The following is a 13,036-nucleotide window of genomic DNA, read 5'->3' as shown; positions in this document are numbered from 1 at the left end:
GATCCCTGAGTGCAAAACCAAAAGCCCTGAACACCAGCAGGTATAGCTTCAAAACAAACCGAAAACATAATTCCTAGATTCACTCAGAGGAAAATATATGCTTAGATATGGGACTGTGGATATTTGCTCCCTTTAAAAAACTTCAATACCATTAATGAGTTGAGCATTTTTACTGAAAAGGCCAAACAGTTATAAGGCAATTGGTAGAAATGTTGTTTGTAATATTATGTTGAGGATTATTTTTCTAAAGCTAGTTTTGGAAATATACAGCACATTTGCTTAAGGAGAGTTTCCAAAAAATATGTTGAGGTAAAACAAATAACAAACTTTTTGAAAAGTAATTAAATTGAGCCACAGACTAGACCACCAAAAGAAAACTTAATGGAAAATTATTTAACTTTTTTAGTAATTGCTAGCTAAGCTCTTATTTATTGAGAAAATGAAATAGATTGTAAACTACACACAAATCTGGAATTCTGTGTCTTGTCACAGATGCAGTGGTAATCCCAAATATTAATAAGATTTATTAAACTTAATTTTAAAAATAGTAGAAAAACAACCAACACACCACTATTTAAGTTACTACCAGCTCTCATTGCTGTGAATTATAGATTGTAGAATTGGAGTCAGACATTGAATGATTTGTTCAAGGTCACAGAACAAGTTCACTATAAAACTGGAATCAAAAAATTTTTCTCAAATGCACAAATGCACATGGAACTTTAAGATAGAACACATTTTAGGGGCCCGGAGAGATAGCACAGCGGTGTTTGCCTTGCAAGCAGCCGATCCAGGACCAAAGGTGGTTGGTTCAAATCCCGGTGTCCCATATGGTCCCCCGTGCCTGCCAGGAGCTATTTCTGAGCAGACAGCCAGGAGTAATCTCTGAGCATCGCCGGGTGTGGCCCAAAAACCAAAAAAAAAAAAAAAAAAAAAAACACATTTTAGGACACAAGTCTAACTGACATAAATTCACAAATATAAGAATTATACCAAACACCCTATCTGACCACAATATTACAGATTACAGATTATAGATTGACTATAAAAAGATGTGGAGAATATCTAACATCTGGAGGCTAAACAACAGGCTGCTCAACAACAGCTGGATCAAAGAGAAAATAAAAGAAGAAACAAAGAGATTCCTTGAACCTAATGATAATGAAGAAACAAATTGCCAAAATCTATGGAACACAAGAAAAGCAGTGAATAGTGGAAAACTCATAACAATATAGAAAATAATTAGAAATAGACCATGGCAATTATGTGGTGCATATCTTTATTGCTGCAGTGCTCACTGGATATTTTATTTGATACTTCTTTTTGAACTATTGTGGTGTTTCACCTTCTTTTTTCCCCTTCATCTCTCAAACCGAGGATGAGAGCAATCTAGAAGGACTCTGTCCATTATTGGCATAGTTGATTTTTACCCCATTTTATTACTTTTCTCTTCCTGAAGCAAAACCACATAACTTGAACTATCTAGTCCCGCCTCCCAATTAGAGGGGGAAGTAATGGAGGTACCAAGACCAAACAGTTATAAGATCACTAAGTAGTAAACTAGACACTAGAGGGGACCACTCATTCTAAAAGCCCCTGGGGTGAGGGTGGAGGATATGGGAGGCAGGATGGGAATAGAGGTGAAGGGAGGACAATTCATTGGTGGGAATTCCCCTGATTCAATGTTAATATGTATCTAAAATATTACTATGAATGATATGTAAGCCACTATGATTAAAATAAAAATTATATTTAAAAAGATATAAAAGTTAAAAAAAGAAAAGTCACAAATTTTTATTTTATTACTTCATTGACATTTAGAGCATTGTCTTGTTACAAAATAATCAATGAGTTTCTGGGTTTCAATTCTTAGAAATACATAATAATAACAGTTATAATGGTAAAATAGTCCTATTTATGGCAAGGTGATGAATTCCTTCAAGAATAAAGCACATGTCTTATAAGATTAAATAATTACAGTAAAAGTTATATTAAAAATAAAACCAAAAAATCAATTAAATTTTACTACTTAGAATAAGCAATACATTTATATTGATTAAAATCCATATTTTTCATAAATATGTATATAATAAAGACATATATATGTATACATGGGTAATAATACAAGTTCCATATATAATCCATTTGATATTATAAAATGGTACTGCATTTTATTTTTCTCCAAATATTTTGTGCCTCAGTGCTCTTAGGATAAAAGTTTACATTGTTTTGTTACAGAGAAAATATTGATTTTCAGTATCAAACATTTTTTTTCTGTTTGCTTTTTTGGAGGGTTTTGGCCTTACCAGACATTGCTCAGATATCACTCCTAACAAGCTTGAGGGACCAAAGTTTCCTGTGCTTGGCAAGTAATCTAGCCACCATACTCTGGGTTTGGTCCACTAGTATGTAGTGGAGGTGACTCTTAAATAATGATCAGAATGTTTGGGGATGATTGTTTATAATACTTTGCCACTTAGGCATGGCAATTCAATTCCAGGGACCAGAAATATGGAGCTGTTTAGGTCCTTAGGGTTGGGAAACACCAGATACATTGATGGTGTTCAGGGAACATTAAAGCCACACTTGCGGTACTCAGGAACCTCAAGGGTTTTATTACTGATGCTGGCTTGGCCATGTCATTTCAAAGTTTAAACTCCAGTCAAAAAACAAGCAAAAAATGTGTTCTTTATTGCTAAATTCATATTTCTACCTTTGAATACAGGACATATTTTGGAAACATCATTATATTACTTTATCTCTGATTTTTATTGGACTATATATTTGGAGTTTTGGAGTACTTTTTTGTTGTTTTTTCTGTATTATACTTCAGGGATCATTTCTATAGTATGGACTATAAATTTGAAGCATAATTTTTTTATAAATTTGAAGAATTTAAATTTTGTGATTTTTTTAAATTCTGGTTTGTATATTTTTAGAAAAATAAATCTGAGTCTTTCCAAAAAATACATTAGAAACAATACATTAGGGCCCGGAGAGATAGCACAGCGGCGTTTGCCTTGCAAGCAGCCGATTCAGGACCAAAGGTGGTTGGTTTGAATCCCGGTGTCCCATATGGTTCCCCGTGCCTGCCAGGAGCTATTTCTGAGCAGACAGCCAGGAGTAATTCCTGAGCACCGCCGGGTGTGACCCAAAAAAAGAAACAATACATTAGAAAAGAAGAAAATGACAAAATCAAGTTCATAACCATAAAACATAGCCAAATCAAAAAAACAAAACAAAACAAAAAAAAAACAAGAAACTGGGAGGCATCTCATTACCTAGTTTGAAGCTATAGTGTTCAAAATAACATGGTATTAGAACAAAGACAGCTTTTCAGATCAATGAGTCAGAATAGAATATCCAATGACAAACCCCCAAGCATATGGTCAACTAATCTTTGACAAAGGAGTCAAGAACATGAAATGGAACAGTCTCTCAACAAATAGATTGTAACAATTAGATAACTGTGTAATAAATTAAAGATTGATCCATATCTCACACCTTACACAAAAATCAATTAAAAGTGGGTTAAAGATCTTGATATTAGACCTGAAATTATAAAGTTCATTGAGAAAACATAGGCAGAACACTCCAAACTTAGAACTCAAGTCTTCAATGATAGGATGCCAAAGGTAAGAGCTATAGCATCAAACCTAAATAAATGGTACAACATACAACTAAAAAGTTTCTCTATGGCAGAAGAAACACAAACTAAAATGAGAAGGCAGCTAACTGAAAGGGAGAAATTTTTTTCACCCAACACATCAGATAAAGGTTGATATCAAAGGATTACAAAGTACTCACAAAGGTTAAGTCCACAAAACCCAAAAACCTTATCAAAAAATGGAGAGAGATGAACAGGACTTCTCTCAGGAAGACCAACAGATGACCAACAGACACATGAAAAAATGTTCATTATCACTTATCCATAGGGAAATTCAAATCAAGACAACACCGATATATCATCGTACACTAGTGCTGATGGCACATATCAAAAACACTGGGAACAATTTCTATTGATGAGAATGTAGCAAGAAAGAAACTCTCCTCCATTGCTGGTGGAAATGCTGCCTGATCCAACCCCTATGAAAATAGTATGGAGGATTCTCACTAAACTCAAAATAGAGCTGCCATATGACCCAACAATCTCACTTTTGGGTTCCTATCCCCAGGACAGAAGAACATTCATCCGAAAGTATATACACACACCTCTAGTCATTGCAGCATTCAGTACAATGACTAAGCCTTGGAAGCAAACTACCCAGGAACAGTTGAGTGGATCATGTAGATATGGTACATATATACAATGAAATACTACATAGCTGTAAGGAATGATGCCACTGTGCAATTTGCAGCAACATAGATGGAAGTAGGAGATATTTTGTTAAATTAAGTAAGGCAAAAATGAAGGATAAATGCCGAATCATATCACTTATATGTGGTATTTAAAATAACTGCAAGAAGCAACACAATGATCTAATTGGTGATTGTCTTGAAAACCATTAGCTTCAGGGTAGAAGAAGAGAAGGAACTGAGTGAAAGAGGAGAAACAAAAAAGCTTATATTCTCTTCTATACTTCAAAGAGAGCAATGGATACAGCTGCTTAGATTGAGCAGGTGTCCAATAAACTGCTCTTTATATATGTCTATAATAATTTTATAATGCTTTTATCTACTGAAACTGGTGAAGAATGCACTTGAAAGCCATGGACTCCCAGTACTGTGCTCACTATAAGAAGTTTTAATGTCTTAATTTTATTATGTCTATAATAACCCCTTGATTTTTTTGTCCACAGTAGTAATTGAGATATAGGTTGGTCACACTAGTTTCACATTGCAATGTTATAAGATAATGTCTTGACAAAAGTTCTAATTTATTCATTTTCCCACTTGATTTTGCTTGCTAATAAGATCTAATGTTTATGCTCATAGATAACAATGAAATATGCAACTGCATGCTATAAACTCCTGCTACAGTGCTCATTTATTATGTTATTACAATTTATTTTCAATTTTAGGTAGTTTACCATTATATCATAACGCTCATGATTTCAGTTTGCTTTCACGAAAGGAACTTAGATACTCAAGACCCACTAGATGATACTTTATAGTGGAGACTCCTTTTACAGTGTTCATTACCATATTGCTCAGTTTTCTAGACTTGAAAATTATAATTATTTTTTATAAATGTTCTATATACAATCTAACACAGGAAGCCTTTCTTCAGTAAAGTTAACCCTCACCAATGATGATTTTGCCTAGAAAATGAAAAACCTTTACATCTGATTTGCTGGCTTTATTTATTTTAAGCATTCTGACCCATTCCACCTGGATCAACTTTTCAACTGTATGATCCTCAGCTTCTGTGTATACATTTGCATGAATGTATATGTTGGCCACCTCCATGACTGTCTAATATCTCTCTGTAATATACATAATGTCTATCTATGTAGTATATTGTCCTTCCCCATGTTATAATTAACCCCTCCCCCTGCTTACCACTTTACAAATCCTTTTCTAGCCCTTTACTCTTTCACACTTGATCAATTTTTTTCTCCCCATTTAATTTCTTAACACCCCGGAACTAAAATGTGCCCCCTCTACCTCAACCAGCTGCCAACCAGCTTCCAAACCAAAAAGACAGATTCCCAGCCCACCTTACCTCAGCCCGTGAAGAAGCTGCTGATTTGCTCTCAGTGGCCCCCTTTGCCCCATCCCCATTGCTGTGAACTGTTGCTCGCTACCACATTTGATCTTTGAGAAACTCCCAGCTAGAGGACATTTCCTAATGTGTGTCTGTTGGGAGTCATTTTTCCACAAAACAATGTCGCAGGCTTAAACTGTGCTTCAGATTTTATTCCCCCTCCCCAAGACTATTTCAAAAGACTTAAAGGGGATATGTATGTCTTCTTCGTATATTTCTTTAATAGTATTAAAGAATACATATTAAAGCATACATATTAAATAATTACATTTAAAGAATACATATTTCCTTAATAGTATCATTTTTGTCTATTTCTTTATGTGGAGGCAGTTTTCCCCATTTTTTTTTAATCTGTTCAGTAGAAAATTGTAGTAGATATGTTTCTCTTGGATTCTGAATTTATGTTAGAACCAGGCTATTGGGATTGTTTAGCTTGTTATTTTTACCCCCATATGCACCAGTAGTACCATATGCCATTGTTCCGTTTTGCATATGTACATTAAAATGGGGGAAATCTTATGTGTAAAAACAAGTTCTTATCTAATAGGCATATGAATAAATAAATTTTATATTGCAGTGCAGTATACACCCTGAACATTTGTTATAGTGACTAGGTTTAAGCTTCAGAAAATCAGATATTGACCATTCACCCCTGAACCTTGGATCCTATCTGTGGAGCCAGTACAGTTTTCTGCACTAACACCAGAAATTGGATTTCTACCACATAAGGCCTTGATGCTGCCCAGGTACCAACTTGCTCCACAGTGGGTTCATATGACATCTTGACAACTTGGTAATAGCAACAACTTGCTTTCAGGGCAGGATTCCCTGCATTGCCACGTCATGGTGACATGAAAGCAGAAGATGCTCTGTGTCATCCTGGCTTTAACATAGGATCTATTAAAAAAAAACAACAACAGGATCTCTAACTACAGAAACATGACTTTAACAACTGTGATTGATAAGAACTTTTACTGAAACTATAAAGAAAGACTTTGGGGTTAGACAACTTAGTATGCCCAGAGCCTGGCAGTTGCCTTATGGCATGTTGCTTCATGGGTAGGGTCTACCTGTTTTTAAGTCAAAGGTTTTCCTTTTCTCTTTTCCCCATCTTTTGCTATGCCTATGCAAAACAAAACAAAACAAAAACCTGCCACACACATCCTTTTAAAATTTTTTTCCTTATTTTTTCTTTTTTATCTTTTAAATAGGGGTCCTCACCTTTTCCCTAGAACCTTGGGACACAAATTACTTTGTTTTATCACATATTTCTGCATTTCTCCATAAAACTAAGAAGTGGGGCCGGGCGGTGGCGCTAAAGGTAAGGTGCCTGCCTAGCCTGCGCTAGCCTTGGACGGACTGCGGTTCGATCCCCCGGAGTCCCATATGGTCCCCCAAGCCAGGAGCAACTTCTGAGCGCATAGCCAGGAGTAACCCCTGAGCGTTACTGGGTGTGGCCCAAAAAACCAAAAAAAACAAAACAAAACTAAGAAGTAAGGTAAAAAGAAAGACTGGGGGCCAGGAGCCTAGTGGTCTCAGATACATTCATGGGGGAAAAATAAGGACAGAACTAAAAATCCAAGTCAAAGTCAACAACAATAGAATCAAGAGACCTAAATTTTAACAATCTAAACTTAAATGGTCCTGTTATACTGGCAGGCCAAGGGTCAAGGGGTGGTGGTTTGTAATATAGGATACTCCCTGGATTCACTGGTGGAGAGAGATAGATGCTCATGGTGGGAATGGCCCTGATTCACTATACATCTAAAATTCAATTATGAAGGATTCTGTAGATCACAATGATTTCAATAAAATAAAATAAATAGAGTTTTAGGGCATAACTGTAGTAATGTGCTCCGCTGGGTTCAATTCTGGAATCACATGGTCCCCTGAGTATTATTAAGTTCAGGCCCCTAATACTGCCTAGAATAGCCACTAGATCACCTGAATACAGCTTAGGAGTCCCCCCCACCCCACCCAAATAAAGATAAAAGTAGGAAAAACATGGAATCAAAATCAACCTCTGTTTCCTAATACAAATCTTTACCATACCATTTGTGAAAAACCAGTATGCAGGAAATACCCAGTATGGTTGTTTTATTTACATTAATGTCAAACTGGTGACACTTATAGAACAAAATGATTAGCTGCAACTTTCCATTATCGCCAGTGGTACCATAACCTTTCACTAGACACTTTTCATGTGTGTAATAAGAAGAAATGGGTCTTTGGGTTTGTGCTCTTCCTCCCAGTAAATATGGTGCACATGATAGAATTAGGAATTTCTAGGTAATAACACATGATGCTGATCAACAGAGCTGTCAAAGCATTAGGGAGATTTTACAGAATGGAGAAACTATTCTTAGGAGAGTTCTTTTCAGAGACAATGCAGTTTTATTTCAGATGGAAAGCTTTGAGAAAGTCTCTCCAGACCTCTTCCTTACTATGCTTCTTACCACCTCTTCCTTTCAGCAAAAAGCAAATTTAAATCACAGTGGATAGTATTAAACTATCTCTCAAACTAGTGAGGTTTAAGTGATGTCTATTGCAAATAGGTGGACTTAAGGTACAACTTTTAAATAATTAATTTTTAAATGCAACAAATTGCCATTTTTTTTAACTTTGGGCCACAATCAGTGATGCTCAGGGCTCTTGTGGGCTTGGGGGATGATATGATGTACCAGAGATTGAATTGGGTTAGTCATGCACAAGGCAAGCATCCTATCCATTCACTGTATAATCATTCTAATCAAAATTACCAGTTTCCCCAATGTTCCCAGGACTGGTGGATACTTGTGAGGTGCTGGAGTTGAGAAAGAATAGATTCTGTCTTGAGGTTCTTTATGGACAAAGATGTAAGCCAATTGATGGGAAATTAAATTTAAAAATTGATAATATGATATAGCAAATAAACAAAGCAGTCCATGTAGTAATAATATAATTTTTATTATAATAGTTACTTTTAGCCAAATTCCATTATCTATAAGCCTTACTTAAATGAAGCGAGGAGTCAGAAGGATGTGTCCCTTCATATGCAATAAGATACTTTGCTTCTGGGACAGAGAATGATGACAGTTTCTGTGTGCAAAGAGAAAAATAAATGGTTCTTCTTTACGTAGAAACCATGTCTAGAAAAGCTGTAAAAGTAGGTGCTGAAAAAGTTCACATGTGTCTCTCTATGAGGCTTTGCTTTAAATTATCCTTGTTGTTCTTTCCAACTAAATTCATTTTGGGTCAGAAAGATACTATAGGGGTAAGGCACTTGTTTAACATGTTAAGACTCCCTGTGCTGTAAAGTTTTCTCCATTAAGGAATCATCCCTGAGCACAGAATCAAGAGTAAGCTCTGAATACTACTAAATATGACCCAAAATAAACCATCAAAAACTCTCATCCAAATAAGACCATTGAATATCAATACCTAGGCAGAATCAGCTACTTGATCTTATAATAGAAGGACCCACAATTTGAAAACAGATTGTGCTACCTTTTACTCAGTTTTCTGAACTTACATATTATTAAGTCTCTGAGATTCAGTTTACTCATGTATGTAATGAGAATGACAAAGTAATTTTCTGTAAATAGTAGTTTAAAAAAATAACAGTTTAAAAATAGATTGTTAGAATGCTTGGCATACAGTCCTCAATATATAAGTGAATTAATCAATAATTAGTTAATAATAAATGTTGAATTAATAAATATTATTGAATGTTATTAAATAATCATACATAAATCTTTCTGTGAAATTTTAATGAGTGATAAGAGATAAAGACAACTATTTTTCCTCAGCAATTTCTCTTCTCAAACTATTATGAAATATTTTATGAATCCCACTAATATCTTCCAAAAATCAATTACTCGGGGTCATACAAAGGCATACTTATATAATGTCAAATTTGTAAACACACACAAAATATATATAATTACATACACATAGTACCGACGTAATAGTGCAGAAGATAAGGGGCTTACCTTGCACTTTTAGGAGTGATCACAAAGCATAGAGTCAGGAGTAAGCCCAGAGCACTCCCAAATATGGCTCAAAAAACGAAAACAAAATAAATCATATATGGAGGGCTAGGGCAACGGTGCAGCAGGCAGGGTGTTTGCTTTGAACATGACTAGCCCGGGTTTGATCCCCAGCACCTCATATACTCCCTGGAAGCCCACCAGGAATGATTATTGAGTGCAGAGCTAGGAGCACATAGAGGTGTGCCCCCACCAAACATATTAGTTCATATATAGTTTATGTGAAAACCATTTAAGTATAGACATGTTATGGAAGATCATGAAATTCAATGGGAAATTACAAGACTAAACCAAATGACTTCCAAATCTATCATGTAAACAAAAAATAGATTGCTGTAGGAAGTGGCTATCTTCATCTTTCTGATCAACTTCGTTAGTTTGAGTAGTTATTGGAAAGTAAACTCTGTGTGGTGGTCTAGAAAGAATTTGGGGCCAAGACTTGTAAAATTTGTAACAATCTCAGTTAAGATAGTCAAGTTGTTTTCCTCTAGACAGTTTCCTCATCTGTAAAATGGCTATAAGAATTCCAATCCTGCTTATTTTATGAGGATGATCTAATTTCCACCCTCACTGCATACAAGAGAAAACTGGCAAAGTTACTCCCTTTAGGTCACATAGCTAATCAGTGACAAAATCAGGAATGGAAAAAAGTCTTTTGAAGACTTGCAGTAACAAAGCTGTCATTGAAGCAATAGATAGGAAAGTGCTTTGAAAAATATTGAGTGGAAGTATTATGGAATATATCCACTTAAATCACAAACAAGAGTTTCATGTGGTAATTCAGAAAAGTCTTTTAAGACTGTACCTGTACATTCAACAATGACTATCTTTAGTTTAAAATTAAATATAATGTTTTATTCCTCCACAAAGACACAGGAGTAAACAATTAACTGAATTAATTTGGTCATTGAGGTGGATTTTCAAGGATTTGACTTGCCTGGACTAGTTTGCTACAAAGCCTAAATTAATCAGATAATTGCTAATTCTCCCTTTTGTTGGTGCTGAGAGTCTGTATTTGTTAAAATGAGCCTCATGGCAAAATAAGCAGTCATTTAAAAAATATTTTCAGTCCCAAACCTGAATTAAATTATTGAGTTAAAAAATACACTATTTCTGCAGGCATCCTCTCTCATCATTAGTTTAAGACTTTCCTGTTCTTTATCTGAATCTGAAGACTAGCATAGTGTTATAATTTAAACATATTTTAAACAAGCAAAAATATTGATTTAAACTGATATCCCATGATATTATGAATTTGCATTATTAACATTGTCAGTAGAACAAAAAGCATGATACCTCCCTGGCATGAACAGTTAAATTTTGTAGATTAAATTCTTAGTGACACATTAAAAATATATAGTCAGCTTAGCATGGTTTTAAATAATCTTCACTATACCAGATATCAGAGATTTTAAATTAAAAAATGCTAATCATGCTCATGTGCCCAAAGGAAAGTTTGGATAGTCAGTTACTTACTTGACTTTAAACTATTAATTACATATAAAATGAGTCTCGGATTTTTTTCTGCTTTGTCTAAGTTTCAGGTTAAAGGTTAATTGTCTTAATGCTTATCATTTCTTTGTGATTGTGTATAAAATAGAGACTGAGACTGAGAATGAATCATATTATCCAAATAAATCTGGGACATTGAAATGAAAATATGGGGTCTTACTTTTTCACTATATTAAGTTTTTGCATCTCAATGTAAAGACTGTGTGTGTCAATGTGCACTAGAAAATCAATGAGCTCATGAAAAACTAAACTTTCTAATTCAGCTCAGCTGTTTGGTTTTATTTTGCCATATTAGTATAGCTAAAGTGAAAATGTGACTATAAAAACTTTTTGTAATGTAAAAGCTGTTGATTGCTCAGTTTTCATAAACAGCTGGCAAATTTTAACTCACAGCAGCTGTCACTGTAAATTTAAAGTAAATGTTAATTCAGGAATATTAATCTTGTTTCTGTAAATAAGGCTTGCATTATTTCCAAAGTTTTCAGAAAACCACTAGAGGCTTTTGAATAAAACTTGGCGCAATTTTATCTTCACTGTGCTCAAATTCTTCAGCGTTACACATAAAAGACTTTAATAAGATTTGAATGCCTGTTCAGGGGTTCCCTGGGGGTGGACAAACTGCAGAAAGAAATGTATTTGATAGGTTTACATCTTTAGGTGAGAGAATAAATAAATAGTAGCTAGAGATGCACCATACTCTTTTACCTAAGAAAACCAGAAAAACATGGCTTCAAATACAGTCTAGCTGACTATTAGTAACCTGTAAATATTTGGAGCAATTATCGCCAAGTGTCAGACTCTGAAGCACTGTCTCCAGATTGCAGTTAAGCACTCTAAGGTTTTGTTCGATTCTCTTGCAAAAGAAATTTGCATGACAGACTGAAAAACCTTTAGGACAAACGACTACAAATGGCAGTGAAGTCTCATTTCCCCTGGATACGTGCATGTAGTTTAATATCTCAAAGTACAGAAATGACGGGTTTTTAATTGAGTCAAAGCCATCGGCTTCTTAGCACGCACAGAAAAAGTGAAGTGAATGTTCTCACAGAACACACAGCGAAGTACCTGCCCCGGAAGACTCTTTCCAGTACTCACCGTTTCGGCAACTTGGTTTTTCCCTGCCAAGCACTCCTGTGCCAAATGTTGCTACCTTCCTCCAAAATGTATGTCGGCACAAGCCCAGACGAAACTTCAAATCCAGGAAAATGGAATTAACCGCGCAGATCAAAGGCGGGCGAGCAGGGAGATGAAATGCCCGTAATCTGATCGCTGATCAGTTGCAGAACATCAAAGGCCAGGGCTGAGTTTGTAGACATGAAGGGACATCCAGAAAGTTCCTTTCTAGTCGCTCGCCACCCTCCGCCCCCAGCCCACAAAGTCTTTTGTTTAGCACGAACCACGTTGGTTTCTTCCTTTCACTTCTTCCCCTCTTTTTGCAACCAACTCTGCGGTTGCACGCTCCCTAGCTGGGGTTGAGGGCTGGAGCTGGAGCTTTTTCTGCTCCCAAGCTTGGGTTGTGGATTGTGCGTTGGGAGCTTTGCCTAGTGCCAGCGGGTTCTGCTTTATCCCTTTCATCTCCCTGAATTACAGATCCCATGACATCATTCAGCTCCGTGGGACTGGTAGGAAGGAGAGCTATAATTCAGCCTGTGGGGGAGTGCTGCTACAGAGAAGAGGGAGGTTAGCTCCTTTCTAATCATGTTAGACCAGTGGTGCCTCGCGCTCAGCACAGCTTCTGCTGCTAAGCAGTTGGAAAAGCTGGAGCAGTTGCAGCAAGCATGATTTCTTG

General features: G+C 35.9%; 1 protein-coding gene across 1 annotated transcript in view; it reads right to left on the bottom strand.

Moving 5' to 3' along the window:
* Positions 1-12,460, bottom strand: part of TNFRSF19 (TNF receptor superfamily member 19) — a 126,807-nt gene extending 114,347 nt beyond the window's left edge. The window contains exon 1 of the mRNA XM_049778268.1: positions 12,343-12,460. The gene's annotated coding sequence lies outside the window, so the exon portion shown is untranslated. The remainder of the gene's footprint in view (positions 1-12,342) is intronic.
* Positions 12,461-13,036: the final 576 nt, after the last annotated feature.

This window comes from Suncus etruscus, chromosome 8 (genome assembly GCF_024139225.1).
Source record: "Suncus etruscus isolate mSunEtr1 chromosome 8, mSunEtr1.pri.cur, whole genome shotgun sequence".
In the NCBI taxonomy this organism is placed as follows: Eukaryota; Metazoa; Chordata; class Mammalia; order Eulipotyphla; family Soricidae; genus Suncus; species Suncus etruscus.
This window is presented reverse-complemented; position numbering and strand designations above follow the sequence as displayed.